This window comes from Phoca vitulina, unplaced genomic scaffold (assembly GCF_004348235.1).
Source record: "Phoca vitulina isolate PV1807 unplaced genomic scaffold, GSC_HSeal_1.0 scaffold13, whole genome shotgun sequence".
Taxonomy (NCBI): domain Eukaryota; kingdom Metazoa; phylum Chordata; class Mammalia; order Carnivora; family Phocidae; genus Phoca; species Phoca vitulina.
The window spans coordinates 1,991,415-2,008,284 of NW_022589716.1; the positions used below are offsets into that span (position 1 = coordinate 1,991,415).

The following is a 16,870-nucleotide window of genomic DNA, read 5'->3' on the forward strand; positions in this document are numbered from 1 at the left end:
GGGGGCGGGTCTTCGCGGCGCTCCGCCCCGCTGCGCGCTGGCGTCACGCCCTGGCCTCGCCCACCCGGAACCCGGAAGCGGGAGCGCGCGGGGGAGCGGCGGGCGCGGCGGGGCGGAGCGGCCCGACCAGTGGTGGGCGGTCGGGCGGGCGGCCGGGCGGGGACCCGGCCCGGGACCGGCGGCGCGCGGCGGCCGAGGCCCAGGTGAGTGGCGGCGGCCGCGGGTTGGGGGCTTGCTCTCGAAGCTCGCATTGGCGGGTTGTCTTGTAGGCTACGAAGCTGAGGGTTAATGTTGGGAGGCGCTAAGGCTGGGGTCGAGGGAGCGGGAACGAGCTTGGGGGTCGTGAAGGGGTTGCCGGAGACGAGAGTGGGAGCGGGACGGTTAAGGAGAAAGTTGACGGAATGGGCCTGGTAAGGGAGTTTGCGGATGCAGAGTGAGCAGGTCTTGTGGCTTTGAGCGGCTTCTCTGAAGAGGACGTGGCTTTAGTGGTAGTTGGGGGTCGCAGGAAACGGGCTGGGAGGGGGAAAGGCAAGGAGGCGGGGTTGAGAGGCCCAGGCGGGGGACGTGGGGCAAGGCCGGTGGGGGGACAGCCGGGGTGCGATTGGGGGGAGAGTTACAGGACGGCCTGGGGGCATCTGCCCTCGATTGAAGGGGTAGAGGAATGGCTCCTGGGGGAGAGAAGCGCCTGAGATTCTGTGGGTGTTCAGATTCTGGAGGTCCGAACCCACTGGTGTGGTGGCCGGCGGAATGGGGAGGGGGGCTATGGGGGATGGGAGAGGGGGAGAAAACTCATGACGAGAACCGAGAGCCAGTTCAGGGGGGTGCTGAGGGGGAGAGGAAAGGACAAGGGTACAGACGTTGGGGTGCAACCCATGGGATTTTGGGGCCCCCTTCCTCTCGATTCATCTGTTTCCTGACTTCACCCCCAGCGAGTCCCAGTGCCCTTTGGGCTGGTATTATGGTATTCCAGACTTGAAAACCATGCCACTCTCCTCCTAAGGCAGGGCTGGCTGGAGCCGGGGATCCCAGGGAGCAAGGAAGGAGCCTCCAGACCTCACTGGGGCCTGGAACTGGGTTTGAGAGGGGAGGGAGTGGGTGTGCACACACCCGCGTGTGCTAGGCTGTCACCACCTCCTCGGAGTTGTATCCTTGGACTTAAATGGGTAAAACGACATACAGGAAATCTGTCCCCCGGCGGCTGTGAGCTCAGCTGGGGAGAGGCAGGGCAGCCCACAGCCACGGGGCAGGCAGTCGGCGTGCTCTCCCTTCTTTCCCTGGTGCCCTGGTGCCCCGGTGCTCCGTAGGCCAGGGGTCTTTAAGGGAAAGCCACTCCTGCACCTCTTTGTCTGGGGTAGGAGCTGGTGGGGACATCGTGTCTTGCCATTGGAGGGTCCCAGCTCCTACCTTCCTGAGGTGTATTCTGGTCTTGGAGTCTCCAGACTCTTATGGCATCCAGGAGCAGTGGGAGGCCTCTTGGGCAGCTGAGCTGGGAGGTTATTTCATCGTCTTATGGGCCCGGCTCTGTCAAGGGCCTTGCATTGGGTAGTTTTAATCCGCATTAATTTCTCTTCTTTCCTAACTGTGGAGATCCTTGTCCAGGATCTGCCAGAAGGGCTTGGTGGGGGGGGGCTGGGTTTATAGCTAGTTCAGGAGATGAATCTGGATAGATTATAAAGAGGGACACAGAGAGACAACTTCTTCCTTTACTTCCAGAATGTTCTGGCCCTTATGGAAGGTGGCTTTTGGCCTTGCTTGCCCCAGGGCACGTGATCAGAGCCCAAAGTTATGCCTCCTACAGACATTGAGTGTGGGCTTGCCCTGGCTAGGACACCCCCCAATGAACAGGACTGGAATCTTCTGGTTGCATGGCCCTGGTGCTTGTCTCCCAGTAGCAGGAGTGAGGCCAGGCAGGCTCTCATGTTGGAGGTCCCGACTTCTGTCAAGTCTCTTTGTCTGATTCTTCACCTGCAAAATGAATGGGTTGGCTTCAGTCAGCATTTCTCAACTTTAGAACCCAATCTTGAAAATCTTAGCATCTCCGCACACAGCCTCCTCGTATTTTATACAATGAATCCCCACTGCAGTGATCCCACTTGTGTTCAGCTTTCCATCGTATAGTTTGTATCCAAAAACAGCCTTTTTTACTGTTCCTTTATCTTCCGCATGGAAAATTCCACAAATTCCATGTTTGCTTTTGCACATTATATCTGTTCCCAAAGCTTCAGCTACACCTTTCTGGTCAGAAATCCCTGAGTGAGACTCTCCCTCAGTTCCAGGCCTCTGGCTCAGAGGACAGGGTAGAGACTCAGGAATGTCCCCTTTCTGTTTGCCTGTATGCTCTATTTTCTGTCCCCAGCAGAGGCTTGTTAATTTACCACTTCCCTTTCCTCGTCTCCCCGAAGTTGTGTCTTATGTGGGCTCAGGAGTTCAATTCAGCAAGGGCTGATCCTTCCAGCGCTGGGGGCTGGGCCCCGGCGACAGAGATGAGCCTTCCTGCCACAGAGGAGGGGATATTCTAGTGCTCTCCCTCCCACAGGAATAATGAAATGCAGAGTGGGTGGTCAGTGCAGCAACAGACATGGTGGGATAGAATGAGGGATGACCAGTGCAAGCTTCAGGGCTTGGGGGATTCTGGCAAGTATCCTTGGAAGAGATGGCAAGGTCCAAGCCAGGCTTCGAAGGATACAGAGGTGTTAAATCAAGCCAGGAAGAGGGAATTGCACGAGCAGATCCCTGCACTGCCCTGCCCTTTATTGAGCATCCTTTGTGATGGACCCTTTTATACCCATCTCTTTTATTCTGCCAACTGGCGGCAAGCAGTCCTGGTTCTTTTCTCAGTATGGAAACTGAGGCTCAGGCAGGCGGCGATGCCAGAGATGGCTCCCTGGGCTTTCCAGAAACACGAAGGATTATTAGTAACCTCAAATTGGCAAAGACCAAATTGAGCACAGTTTCTCAACTGCAGCACCACTGACATTGGGGCTGGGTTATTTTTTGCTGTGGGGGCCGTCCCACAGGATATCAAGCAATGTCCCTGGTCTCCACCCGCTGGACGCCAAGAGCATACACCCCCTGCGTCGTGACCACGAAAAATGTCTCCAGATGGGGCTGTGTCTCTCAGGGCACAAGAACCCCCGCTCTGTAGTGAAATCTGGTTACAGCCCGACGCCTGCGTCTGCCTCAGTGGGTCTTTGGTGTTTGGTCAGCTCCCAGACAACTGCTGCCAAGGGCAGGCGTGGGGGCAAAGCGGCCGGCAACCGAATTCTGCCATCTGGTCAGTTCTTAATCTAGAGTCCTGATTTAAAAAAAAAAAAAAAAAAAGGCAGCCCTGGAAAAGGACTGAGGGGGGAGTGAGGCAGCACGCCCCCAGAATGGGCAGCAGAGAAGGAACAAGAGGTGAGCCAGGGCCACCTTCGCTCACGGGGACAGCAGATGCCATTGTCCTTCTCTTTGTCTTACAACTGACCTGGATTCCTGCAGGAACCATCCCTCGGCTCAGAACACATTGTTGCTTTTCTTCCGAGATTAGAGGTATTAGATTCTCTTCTCGAGAGCTACTTTGGGGGTGGCCCCAGATCAGTGTGGCTCCTAAAGCCACATTATCTTGTCCCGTTCGCCCTCGTGGCTCCAGACGCTGGCCACTCCTCATCCACAGGCTGTCTGACTTTTGCTCGTCGTGCGTCCTCCTCTGCTTGTTCCCCAACCAAGACATTGCTGCTGTATCTCCGTGGGAGGAAACAGCACGTTCTGGGGCTGCCCGACCCCTTCTGGACATTGCCCTCCCCCGCCAGTCCCCATCCACCAGCCCTTTGTGTGCCCAGCATCCCCAACCAACTGTGCCAGGCAGCCTCTGCTCGGCAGCCCCTGCTCGGCCTCCCCGCAGAGCAAGACAGGCCCTTCTCTCTGCCCTCGTCCGGAACAGACAGAGTCGCAGAACAAAGGGCTCTGTCTGAGCATCACCGGGTCCCCGACGGGCCCTGTCACTTCACCTCTTTTCACTTTGGCCCAGCACGGGCTTCGGAGATTAGGCATGTCTCAGAAACACAGCCGATGAGCTTGGGTTCTACTCATTTCCTCGTCGAGACTTTCTGAGCCCATGCCCGATGATAAATAAAGTAGTGATTCAAAGGTTCAGCCTGCGGGTTAGTCGGAGCAATGAATAAGCTGTCCGGTCTGACTCACTCGTTTATAACCCAGCTCTGCCCTGCTCCACGGGGCTGTATGTGTAAGAGGGGACCCAGCCACGGGCATTGCATTACTGTCACTGCTGAGTGGAGCAGTCTCCCAGGGCCACTGGGACAAAGAAGCACAGACCCCGCAGCTTAAGCATCAGGGATTTAGTCTCGTGGACCTGGAGGCCAGAAGTCCAAGATCAAGGTGTTGGCAGGGCTGGTTTCTTCTGAGGGGAGCATCTGTTCCAAGGCCTCTCTCCTTGGCGTGTAGTCAGCTGTCTTCAAGATCGTCCTCCTCCTGTGCGTGTCTGTGTCCGAATCTCCTCGTCAGGACACCAGTCCTGTTGGATCAGGCCCACCCTAATAACTTCATTTTAACTGAATCACCTCTTTAAAATCCTCTCTCCAAATACAGTCAAATTCTGGGCTGCTGGTGGGTAGGACTTCAACATAATGAATGGGGGAGTGGGGGTGAGCTGAGACCCGCTTAAGCCCCTAACACTGAGTAAGGGACAAATTTTGTTTTTATTTAGTGAAGAAGTTTTGGATAAATATTTGCACCAGTAGAGTTCATTTTGTTTAGTCTTACTCTTAAATAAACATCTTAAGGGTGGTGGGCAAGTTGGCCACATCAACTTTGGAAGCATCCTGTTAGGAATCTTCCAGATCTCGCACATGTCCTTACACTTGGGATGACAATAGAGAGGCAAGGACCCAGCTCAGGGGGGAGTGGATCTCGTGTGACTTTACAAGCAGTGTATTTAGAGCCAGGCCTGAGAGACTGTGTGTGTCTGCCTGGGGGCTGGCTAAGGTTTATAATTAGGCGTACGGAGGTCTCTGTCCTCAGCGTTGCCATGGTCACGGGAAGGGGATCTAAAAGGGGCTCTGTTAATGAACCAAAATGACTTGGGGACCAGCTGCTGCCATAGGTGATTGGACAAAAAAAGTTTCTGGAAGATCTGAAAATCATCCAGCGAAAAGTGTTAACGAGGCAGGTGCAGAGTGGGCTTTCAGGGATACCGAGAGAACAGAACGGCCCTCGCCTCTTTATCCGGCATGTAGATATCAGGAGTCGGGCCCACTGAGAGGTGCCCAGCACCAAGGCGAGCTTGTGACCCGGACAGGGCTTGTTAGGGGAGGAAGAGGGTCACGTGAGAGCTCCCCCGATGAGCCCCGGCCAAGGTCATCTCCCTCGGAGGCTGGTGCCTCTGCATCCTCACAAGTGAAGTCAGAGCAGTGCATCTGCGACAGGCTTGCTGGGGCTTTGCCCTGAATCTACCCACTCATTTCTCTGGGCATCTCCATCCCGTCCTAGGACGGGTGGACCAGAGGGAGCCGAGGGGCAATACTTGAAATGTAGCTTCTCAGGTCTCTGGCATGCCCCCCGGGGCTTTCATTTCCTGGCAGGCAGGGTCTCTGGCCACTGCTTGCGAAGATCACCGGGGTCCTCGGCTGTCATGTGAAGATGCTGTTTATCAGACACTAGATACAAAGAAAGTGCCAGAGCCAAGCCCAGCCCACAGACCCTCAAAGAGCCAGTCTCCCCTCAGCGGTCCCATAGGAGTCTGGCTGCTGGCTTAGCAAGGAGCGGAGATGAAGATGGAGAAGCTGAGGGTGGGCTGCCAGGTAGAGAAAAGAGCCTGAAAGGTGTCTCTAGGCCTCGGCAGCTGGGGCAGTCTTGCCGCCAGGCTGACCCACTCTCTCGCGCCCTCATTCTAAATATCATGCAGTCAGGTGAACTTGGCCTTGGAATCTTGCTGATGTCTCCTGTGCCTGGGAGGCCCTGGGGACACCCTCAAAGTGTGTGAACATTGCTTTCCTTATTTATTTAAATCACAGTTGCTCAGCCTGGGCATTGGTGACACCTGGGGCTGGGGCATCATCTGTGGCGGGGATTGTCCTGTGTTGCAGTGTGTTGAACGGGCATCCCCAGTCTCCACCCACTAGATTCCAGTAGCGGTCCTCCCGCCCCTGACTCGTGAAAGGCGAAAATGTCTCGGGATATCGTTAAGTGTCCCCTTAGAGAAAAGTCACCCCAGATTGACTGGTTTAGGGGTTCCATGGGACCTAAGAGACTGTGTGTTCTATAATTTTGTTACTTAATTGAGGTCCTAGGATGCCGCACGCACATAAATGCACCGAGTAGGGAGGGAGAGAGGTTGTAACTCACAGATGCTGGGAGGGATCACCCTGGGTTGTACCATTTAACTCATCAGGACTTGTATTCTGGTGTGTACATGAGCTAGGGACCTAAATCTTTTTTTTTTTTTTCCCCAAATAATTAACGCAGTATTTCTCAATCTCAGCACTGCTGAAATCTAGGGCCAGGTCATTCTCTGTGGTGGGGACTGTTCTCTGGGATAGGATACTGAGCAGTGTTCCTGGTCTCTATCCACTCCCCCACCCCCACCCCAGTATAGCTCCCCTTCCCCTAGTCGGAACAATCAAACTGTCTCTTGTCATTGCCAGATGTCCCCTGGGGCCACAGTCGGCCTGGGAGAGAAAGCCGGTATGAAAGAATGCTAAGCTCTAGGGCAAGAAGAGTGGGCTGAGAACCATGTGTCAAGCCTGTGGCTGGCCCACAGGGACACTTTTACCCCCTGCCTCTGTGATGATGTGTGGATAGCTGGAAGGGGAACCAGTCAGTGGCCATCACCAAAGATGTTGACAAAGCAGAACCCTGGGCTGTGGGCTGCCTGGGAGATCTCACTGGGTCCAAAAGTGGAACCAGATCATTATGGCAGAAGCCAGGCCAGAGGGTAGACTTCGTGGCCAGGAGGGGCCCTGGCCCAGGTAAAGGCCATGAGGCCCAGGGTCACAGGTGAAGGAGAGAAGGTGACTCTGGGGGCCCGAGGACCCCACACTGCGGCCACAAGTGTTGGGGGGACAGAGTGGGGCCAGTGACACAGGCTGTTCCGCGGGAACGGGAAATGAGGATAGGCTTGAGGGTCTTGTGGGCAGGACAAAGTGGTAAAGAAAGGGTCCAGGGTCTCTTTCTGAGAGGGGAATATTCTGAAGTGGTGTGGTGGTGACAGCCCGCGTCTCTGAACACAGCGCAGACTGCCGCCCCGTGCCCTGCGAGCGTGTGAGCTGTGTGGTATGTGGATTCTACCTCAGTAAGTCGTATTAAAAAGAAGGAAGAGTCTTACCAGACCAAGACGCTATTTTGAAGTTAAAACCGGCGGGTGGGGGGGGGGGCGGGGGCCACCAGGTGCGGCGAGGCAAAGGGGATGTTGTGGAAGAAACCAGAACCAAGGGGGGGCCCCCGGTGGGAGGCAACGTGGATTTTGAAGTGATAACAGCTCATCTGCAGAGAGCTCAGGAACGGCCAGGTGAGCAATTGCTTTGTTCCAGGTTCCGGGCATGAGGTAGCCAGTGAGGCAGGACTTGCTCCCCAAGCCAGGTGTCCTGGGGACTTGTCCTCCAGGTGAGGGGGTTCCCGTGGACCTGAGTGGCTGACCCATGCTGGGCACTTCGGCCGAGGAGTGGGCCCGCTCTGTCCCTTGCGACCAGGCTGGCACAGAAGCCTCCTTGGAGCCCTGCCTGAGGTCTGTGAGGATCCCTTTAAAAGCACAGTGGGACTCCATGGGCCCCTTTCCCTTGTTTTTCGTGAGCCAAGGTCTCAAGCACAGCTTTTGTGTGTTGTCACTGTGGCTGCCCGCAGGAGGTTCTCAAGGTGGCTTTCTACCTGGGCATGACAGCAGGTGGATTGTGTGATTTGGAGAGGGGTCCCCAAAGGGGTCTCTTCCACCCATCTAGACCCCCTTCCCTGGGAGACTTCTGAGTCTCCATTTAGGGAGCCCACTGGTCACTGGGAAAGGACCTGAAGCGTGGACCCACAAGGCCTTGCAAGTCTGCCTTCCTCCTGTAACCAGAGCCATCCTGTGTCCCACTGGCCTGACTACCATCAATCTTCTCCCTCACTGTCCCAGACCCCTGCTGGAGCCGTGGACCAACAGCCCCCCATGGTCCACCTGCCTCACACAACCTGGTTGACCCCTTCCAGATGTCACTCTTGTCCTGGTTCTCACTGCCTCCAACCAGCCAGGCTCCCCATCAGACTTGCCTGAAAATTGAAACTCTGTCCCACGTTCACAAGGCCCGGCAGGATCTGACCTTCTTGACCTCGGCCCCTCCCCCTCCAGCCTTGGCCCTGCTGGCCACACTGGTCCCCTTGTTCTGAGGCCAGTTCCAGCTGCCCCTGCCCTAGGCGCTCGCCGCCCTCGCCTCGGCCGCCCTCCCCAAGAGCTCAGTTCGTCTGCCCCTTCTCGCTGCACCGGCCTCAGCAACTGTCCTCTCTGAGCACTTCCCTGCCTCCTGGTTCGTCCAGAACGCCCACCCTGCCCTGGTCAGTTTCTGTCTCCATGGCGGCGCTGCTGACGTCCGGGGGCCGGGGCATTTTCCGTGGTGGGGGCCATCCTGTACGCTGTGGGGTGTAGAGCAGCATCCCTGGCCTCCTCCCTCCAGTGGCGCCTCCCCACTCCCCCAGCAGTGACAACCAAAACGTCTCCAGCCTCTAGCCGGAGGCAGGTGTCCCCTGGGGCAGCGCAGACTTGCCCTTCCGTGATAACCACTTGTCGAATACTACCCCAGATTTTTCCTTTACCCCAGTGCTCTCGCCATTGGAAATACCCCCTCTGCTCATGAGTTGGTTTGTCGTCAAGTTCCCTAAAGGCCAGGCCCCTTTGGCCTCCTTCACTTCCACATATCCACAATCCCCAGGCCGAGCGGGGCGGGCGCTACAGAAACATTTTGTTGACCAGAGAGACATTGAAAGAAGATAGCCTGTTCTGTTTCAGAGGGGGCCAGGGAGGTAGTCACAGACCCCAGAGAGAAAGATCAGCCTCTCTGCCTCGGAGGGCAGCTGACTGAATGGAACGTGCCCCCCCCCCCCCCCCCCCCACCCCCCGCCCTATGCATGCCTGAGAGAGGGGCTATCTCCAGGGCCCAGACCAGTTGGGCCAGACTGGAAGGTTTGGAGGGGAGGATTTAGGGAAGAAGGGGACAGTCATGCAAGGGTGTTTCGGATGGGCTTCTCGGGGATACACAAATAAAGCAGAAGAAAGGCAGTGGTCCTTCTTGATGAGGGCCTTGCTCAGAGCATCTGGTATCTTCTGCTCTGGACACTTAGATTCATGTCCTGGGGCTGCCATAAACGGGCACCACAAACCCAGTGGCTTAAACAATAGAAAGTGATTCTCTCAATGTTCTGGAGACCAGAAGTCCAGAATCGAGGCATCAGTGGGGATCTGCTCCCTCCAAAGGATCCAGAGGTGGGGGGGTCCTTCCTTGCCTCTTCCAGCTTCTGGGGGCTCCAGGCGTTCCTCGGCTTGTGGCCACATCACCCCATGTAGATCTTCAGTTGCCCTCCGGCTCTGAGCTGCCACACCTGAGAAATAGGCTGATTTTGTGGCTGTTCCTCAGCGTGTCCATCTTTACGATCGTTTTACGTGATCGTTTCTTCTTAAAAAGTCTCCCCTGGCTGAAGGAAGTATGCGTTGGAAAGTAGAAACGCGCAGAATTTTAAGTGGTGCTTCCTACATGATTCTGCTATAATGCTGGCCTTCTCCTTTTAGCTTGAGAATGATTTCATCTGATAAACATGTGGCTTCAAATTATGGCCTTATATAAACGAAGCAGCTACGCTACACTTTCTGGAGGCCCCCGTCCGCCTTATTTTCCAGTGAATTCTGAATTATTCGCCAGGCCGATAGGCAGAACCTTGCATTTTTGAGCACCGGCCCCGGCCAGGTCTCGAGAACGGCTCATTCACGTTTGCCCCCTCACCCCCAGGGCGTAATTTTTGGTTATGTCGATCCCTCCTCCCAACCCCCACCAGCTTTGCCTGCCCCTCCCTTCTCCAAGAACATATAAGACAAAGGCCCTGAATTTTCGAAGGGCCGAAAGTATACAAGTGTGGTGTTTGCAAAAGCCTTTTACTTTCCCAGGGTTTAGGTTTTTCAGCAGGAATTTCTCTGACTGGGGTAAAACGCACCTACCCTAAGAATTAGCATTAGTAACATCAAGTGGATTCCCCCGTGTTGTGCAACCCCCGCCTTGATCTAGTTGTGGAACGGCTCCCTCTCCCCAAAGGGAAATGCCGTCCCCCGTGAGCAGGCACTCCCCCCCACCCCCCAGCCCCCGGCAACCGCTAATCTGCTTTCTGCCTCTCTGCATTTGCCTGTTTTGGATGTTTCACGTAAATGGAGTCTTACACTGTGTGGCCTTCTGCGTTTGGCTTCTCTCACTCGGCTCGGTGTTCTCAAGGTCCACCCACGGCCAAGCTCGTGTCAGGGCTTCGTTCCTTTTTATGGCTGAGTAATGTTCCACTGTATGGATAGACCCCATTTGATTTAGCCACTCATCCTCGGATGGGGCATTTGGTTTCCGCCTCTTGGCTCTTTCCCTGGGCAGCTTTATAGTCTGCCAGCTTGGTCTCCATTTGGCGATGAGGACACGGTTCACCCATGCAGGTCTGGGTAGACAGTCCCCGTCGGTCGGGAGATGGGTTTTGCATCCCCTTCACACGCTGTGAGTGCTTCGGTGAGCATCAGTTGGAGGGTGGAACGGCATTATGGTTCAGAGTAAGGATGAGGACGCAGGTTTTCAGGACCCGCTGCCCCCAGCACGGCTGCAGCCTGCAGTCGCCACTTGGCCGAGGTGTCCCCCCGCCACCCCCATCCAGGGACCTGCCGCCCCCAGTTCCTCAGCCCTGGACCTACTTCCTTTCATTCTGGGCACAGTCTGGGGATTCTTGGGGCACAGGTTTCACATCCACTTGTGACCAGGACCTTGAAGGCACAGCGTGACTAACTTCCAGGTCTTGGGCTCTGTTGAGACTCAGTGAGGAAGGCAGTGCTTGGAAGCCAGAGAAAACAGCCTAGCCCCTCCAAGAGAGAGGTCATTGTTTAAGAATGTCCCCTGAAGCTGTGATAATCAAAACAGCATGGCACCACACAGGCATCAACAGCCCAGAAGGCGACCCACTCGTGTAAGATAACTTCATATACTGTATTTAACAAACTGGGGAGACGCCCCGATCAGGGGAGGGGATTCTTTAATGAAAGAGATCACCTGGATCCCCATTTCACCTCCCACACCATACTGGGTTGACTCATGTCTCCCCCAAATTCATGTCCACCTGGAACCTCAGATTGTGACCTTGATGGGAAATAAGGTCTTTGCGGATATGATAAGTGACCGGTCTCAAGATGAACTCATCCTGAATCCAGTAACTGGTGTGTCTATAAGAAGAGAAGACACAGGGGCACCTGGGTGGCTCAGTCGGTTAAGCGTCTTCCTTGGGCTCAGGTCATGATCCCAGGATCCTGGGATTGAGGGTCCTGGGATCGAGTCCCGCATCGGGCTCCCTGTTCAGCAGGGAGTCTGCTTTTCCCTCGCCCTCGACCCCTCCCCCTGCTTGTGTGCCTTCTCACTTTCTCTCTTTCAAATAAATAAATAAATTCTTAAAAAAAAAAAAGAAGACAGAGAAACAAAAGACACCATGTGGTGATGGATGAAGAGGTCAGAGGGATGCATTTATAAGCCAAGGAGCGCCAAGGGTTGCCAGCAGCCGCCAGAAGCTGGGGGAAGCATGGGACGGATTCTCCCTCAGAGCCTCCAGAAGGAGCCAGCCCTGCCTGCCAACACCTTGATTTTGGACTCATCCAGAAATGTGAGACAAGAAATTTCTGTTGTTTTAAGTCACCTAGTTTGTAGTACTTTGTTACAGCGGCCCTAGGAAACTCCTCCACCACCAAAATAATTTCCAGATGGATAAGAGTGTACATGTAAAGAATAAATCCAGGGAAGGAGAGGGTTGTCAACCAAAAATATTAGTTCCGTGTTAATTAGACCTGGGAGAGGAATGGGCAGCAGACATGAAAGAAATCACCCACAGATCTGACTGCCTGGAAAATCCAGTATTTGTATCCAGAAATACCATAAGTAAAAGCAAATCGCCCTTGACTCTGACAAACCATTAATACCCTTCCTATACAAAGAGCTGTTCCAAAAACAATAAGCAGGAAAAAATGAGCAAAGGACATAAACAACTTTTTTTTTTAATTAATTAATTTATTTATTAGAGAGCGAGCAAGCAAGAGAAACAGCGTGAGAGGGGAGAGGGTCAGAGGGAGAAGCAGGCTCCCCGCTGAGCTGGGAGCCCGGTGTGGGACTCGATCCCAGGACTCCGGGATCATGACCTGAGCCGAAGGCAGTCGCTTAACCGACTGAGCCACCCAGGCGCCCCAAGGACACAAACAACTTAACAGAAACAGAAAAATAGTTGCTCACTACATACAATTTTTTTAAAAGCCCCGCCTGACAGTCAAACGAATGTAAATGACAAGATGCTCTTTTGTGCCCACTGATGGCTATGAGTTGAGAAAAATATTAACACTTGGTGCCAGCGAGGAAGCTGGGAGGCAGGCACTCTCATACCACTCCTGGCAGACCTCTCCCTTGGGTGGGTCTCTCGGGAAGTCACTTTGGCAGAATGGATGGGGGTGGGGGGTGCTTCTCAGTGAGAACGCAGAGGGAATCAGATCAGCCCAGTGTTGTAGGGGAAATGATCCTGTAGAGGGAACTCTGTGCTTCTGCTGTCAGTGACACAGTGCACCCTAAGATTTTGCATTGAGAGCAGAGTTGTCCTGGAGCTGGTGGAGGGGCTCGGAGGGCGTTCTGACCTGAGGGGACAAGAACAGTACCCAGGGGAGGCAGCAGGGTGGGGCAGGCCCCCCATCTGAGGTGCGGATGAGGGAAAGGGAGGGCAAGGTGCCTGGGAGTGGGGGGGTGGCCGGCCCTCCAGGCCTGTGGTGAAAGCCTGGTGGGTATCTCATGGGGACACAGCCCAGTCAAGGAGAACTAGGCTTTCTACAGTGGGTCGGGGCTTTAGACAGCTTCTCCCTGATGGGCCTGGAGAAGCCTGCAAGGTCTGGTCTTTGAACCTGGGCCTGGCTGGGTAGGGAGGGCCTGGAGCGTTTCCAGTGAGTCAGTGTAGAGACCAAGAGGTAGCCATGCTTAATCGGGCCCGATGGCCAGGGGCTCTGAGGGCTGGCCATGGGGTGCCTTTGAGGGGCCCTGTGCCAGGACACGCACATCTAGACCAGTGTTCCCTGGGGTTCCCCTGCAGCAGCCCAGAGAATGGAGGCAGGAGGTTCTACCTAGGGGCCCTCCTGATTGGTGAGAAGAGAGGGCAGCTCTGGGGACACGGTGACAGCAGTCAGGATGTGGGCAGGGAGGATGTGGGAGGGGGAGCAGGGAACAAGCCTTCTGGGTGTTTGGGGCTGGGAGAGGTGGCCTGTGGTGGGCTGGAGGTGGAGCGTGGCCCCTGGGGACATGCAGCAGAGTGGATAGGTGTGTGGGGGGGGGGGGGTAGTCCCTGCACCGGAGCAGATCCAGGTGCATCCCCAGGGCTGCAGAGCAAGTGAGCAGAACCAGGAGAGGCCGGTGGCCGGCGGATGTGACTGGTAGGAGCGTGGTGGCATCTTTGGGGAGAGGCACAGTGGTTTTTATGGGGGGGGGATGTTGGATTGAGGGACAGGTGGGAGTGGGAAGAGCTGGCTCCAAGTCATGTGGAAGGGAGGAGGAAACCAGGCTTTACCCTGGGCGGGAAAAGGGTTTATTAGTGTCTTTGGTTTTAAGGCATGTGAACTGTTTCAAGGGGAGGATCGTTCGTCCTTCCTTTCAGGAAGGGGGGGGAGAGGAGAGTGTGGGCTCCCTGGGGAGAAGGGCTCCTACAGGGGACCCCAGACGCTCTCTGTCTTGCCCACCCCTACTCTTTGGCTATCCCCCTCCTCACAGCCCTTGTAGTCAGCAGCCACCCTGAGCAAGTCTTATCTCCTGCCTCCTGGCCAGGGGGGTGGGGCATGCACCAGCCGGTCCTGTGACTGCCCGCATGGCCCCCAGTCTCTGAGCACGGGGTTGTCTTCTGCTCCCCACGCCAAGGGGCCCAGAGCTGCAGACATCCCCTGTGGGGCTCCGAGGGGATCTGATGATTGACTGACCCTGGAGGACGGGGTGGCACAGAATCTAGCTGGCCGTGTTGAGTTTGACCAGGCCCCCGCCAGGGCAAGTGAGGGAGGTCTTTGGAGCAGGAACAAGATCACATTGGTGGGCTCTGATGGCTTCTCACTCAGGTCAGTCAGTGTCTGCTGGGAGGAGAAAGCAGGCACATCTGTGTGACCCTTCCACCACCTGCATTCCTGCACTTGGACATGAGACAGCCCAGAACCCTGAGTCTGTGAGCCGGATCTCGCCTCCAGAAGTTGTGGTGCACGTCAGCCATGTCCCCACAAGTGCAGGTCACAGAAGGGGCCAGTCCTGCCTGAAGCCCCAGCTCTGTGCACGTGTGTGTGCGCGCGCGCGTGTGTGTTCACATTAAAGTGCTGTGCGTGCACGCATGTCCCTGTGTGTGCATGCATGCACGCATGTGCGTGTGTTCACGTGAAACTGCATGCACGTGCATCCCTGTTTGTGTCTGTGCTTTGGTGTGTGTGTGCACGAATGTGGGTGTATTCATGTAAAAGGGCATACATGTCCACGTGTGTCCGTGTCTGCACGTGTCGTGTGCTCATGAGCATGTGCGTGCCCTCGAGTGGCCGTGGTGAAGGTGCATATCTACAGTTCAGGCCCCTGCATTTCTCACCTGGCTTGGAAACAGCATAAACTGTCCAGCTTCCCCAGCTGTGCGGTGCTGCCCGTGAAGGTTCCGTGATCGGTTCTAGTTACGTCAGGGGACAGCCAGGCGGACAGCACCACCTGGCACCTCTGAACACCTGACACGGGTTCCCAGCTCTCTCTGCTGCGGCATCCAAGGAACTCATTGACGGGGCTCAGGGGTTGGACATTTTGAAAAGAGAGCAAGAAGTTTTAAAAGAGGCTCACCTGGGGGACTGGGTTCTTTCATAAGCCACGTAATTTTTAATTTTTATTTTTTAAAAGATTTTATTTTTTTATTTGATAGAGAGAGATAGTACAAGCAGGGGGAGCAGCAGGGAGAGAGGGAGAAGCAGACTTCCCGCTGAGCAGGGAGCCCGATGTGGGGCTCCATCCCAGGACCCTGGGATCATGACCTTAGCCAAAGGCAGACGCTTAACCAACTGAACCACCCAGGCACCCCATCCACCTAATTTTTAAAAAGAGCTTTATTAACTGTAATTGATACACTTAAACTGCACTTCTTTAAAGTGTGCAATTTAGTGAGTCGTGACACATGTGAACACTCATGAACCCACCACCACAACCAATGTAGTAAACACAGTCATCACCTGACAGGTCTCCCTGGGCTCCTTTGTCATCCCAGCCTGCCCCTCCCTCACGCAGCCACTGATCTACTTTGTCTCTATACTCTGCATTTTCTAGAATTCTACACATGTGGAACCATACACAACAGTGTATACTGTTTTTAAAACTTTATTGAGGTTGAGGCCGCCTGGCTGGCTCGTTCGGAAAAACATACGACTCTTGATCTCGGGGTCGTGAGTTGGAATCCCATGTTGGACGTAGAGATTACTTAAAAATAAATAAATAAACTTGAAAAAAAACTTGAGTGAGGTGAAATTCACACAGCACAGAATTCACCATTTTAAAGTGTTGGATTCAGTGGTGTTGAATGTTGGTGTCGTGCAGCCTCCATCTCTGTCCAGCTGCAGAACAATTTCATCCCCTACAAGGAACCCCTGTCTCCATTAGCAGTCACTTCCTACTCCCTCCATCTCCCTTCCCCAGCCCCTGGCAGCCACCGATCTGCTTTCTGTCTGTATGGATTTGCCTGTTCTGGACGTTTCGTTCAAATGGGATCCGACACTGTGTGGCCTTTTATGTCTGGCTGCTTTCGCTCAACGCAACGTTTTCGAGGTCCATCCATACTGTAGTGTGTATCAGGGCTTTGTTCCTTTTTATGTCTGAGTAATACTCCATTGCATGTAGGAACCACAGTCTACATTCACTTATCAGCTGATAGACACTTGGGTTGTTTCCACCTTTTGGCTCTTGTGAATTGTGCTGCCGTGAACACGCATGTACAAGGATTTCTTTGAACACCTGTTTTCAGTTCTTTTAGGTCTATACCTAGGAGCGGAATTGTTGGGTCTGTACGTTTTGTTTTTGTTCTTGTTTGTCCTCTTTCTTTCACTCAGCACACAGATTCTGAGATTGTTCCATGCAGTTCCATGCTGTTGCGAGGATCAGAGGTTGGTCCCTTCTCCTGGCTGAGTAGTGTTCCATCGTGTGGCCGGTTTGTTCATCCATTTGCTGGTCAATACACATTTAAGTTGTTTCCGGTGCAGAGGTCTTAGAAACAATGCCACAAAGAACATTCGTGTACTATCCCTGTAGGGACATCTTCATTTTTCTTGAGTAACTCCTAGGAAGGGAACTGCTGGGTCACATGCTAGTTGTATAACCAACTTCTAAAGAAATTGCCTAAGTTATATCCAAAGTAGATGAGCCATGTAATCTAATACAGCGTGTCTGCCATATCCTGTGGCTGTTTGAAGACATTTAGCAACGTTTTATCTGTTGATCTGCTAATCCCGCCTAAATGAATCAATCCCAAGGAAATGCTCAGAGGTGTGCATGAAGATGTGTGTCCAAGAACTCAGAAACCAGCTGCCCACTGGTAGCAGAAAGGATCACATGCCTCACAATTTGTATATACAGTGACATGCCAGGAAGGCATTAAAAATCATGTTTCA

At 54.3% G+C, this 16,870-nt stretch overlaps 1 protein-coding gene across 14 annotated transcripts in view; it reads left to right on the forward strand.

Annotated features, from left to right (window-relative positions):
* The first annotated feature begins 153 nt into the window (after window positions 1-153).
* Window positions 154-16,870, forward strand: part of MYO9B (myosin IXB) — an 86,593-nt gene continuing 69,876 nt past the window's right edge. For 12 of the 14 annotated variants that reach the window (XM_032412340.1, XM_032412347.1, XM_032412344.1 and 9 more), the window contains exon 1: window positions 154-203. The gene's annotated coding sequence lies outside the window, so the exon portion shown is untranslated. Of the gene's footprint in view, window positions 204-14,311; window positions 14,477-15,718; window positions 16,367-16,870 lie in introns of those variants that run through there. The other 2 variants (XM_032412343.1, XM_032412341.1) reach the window with 2 other exon arrangements.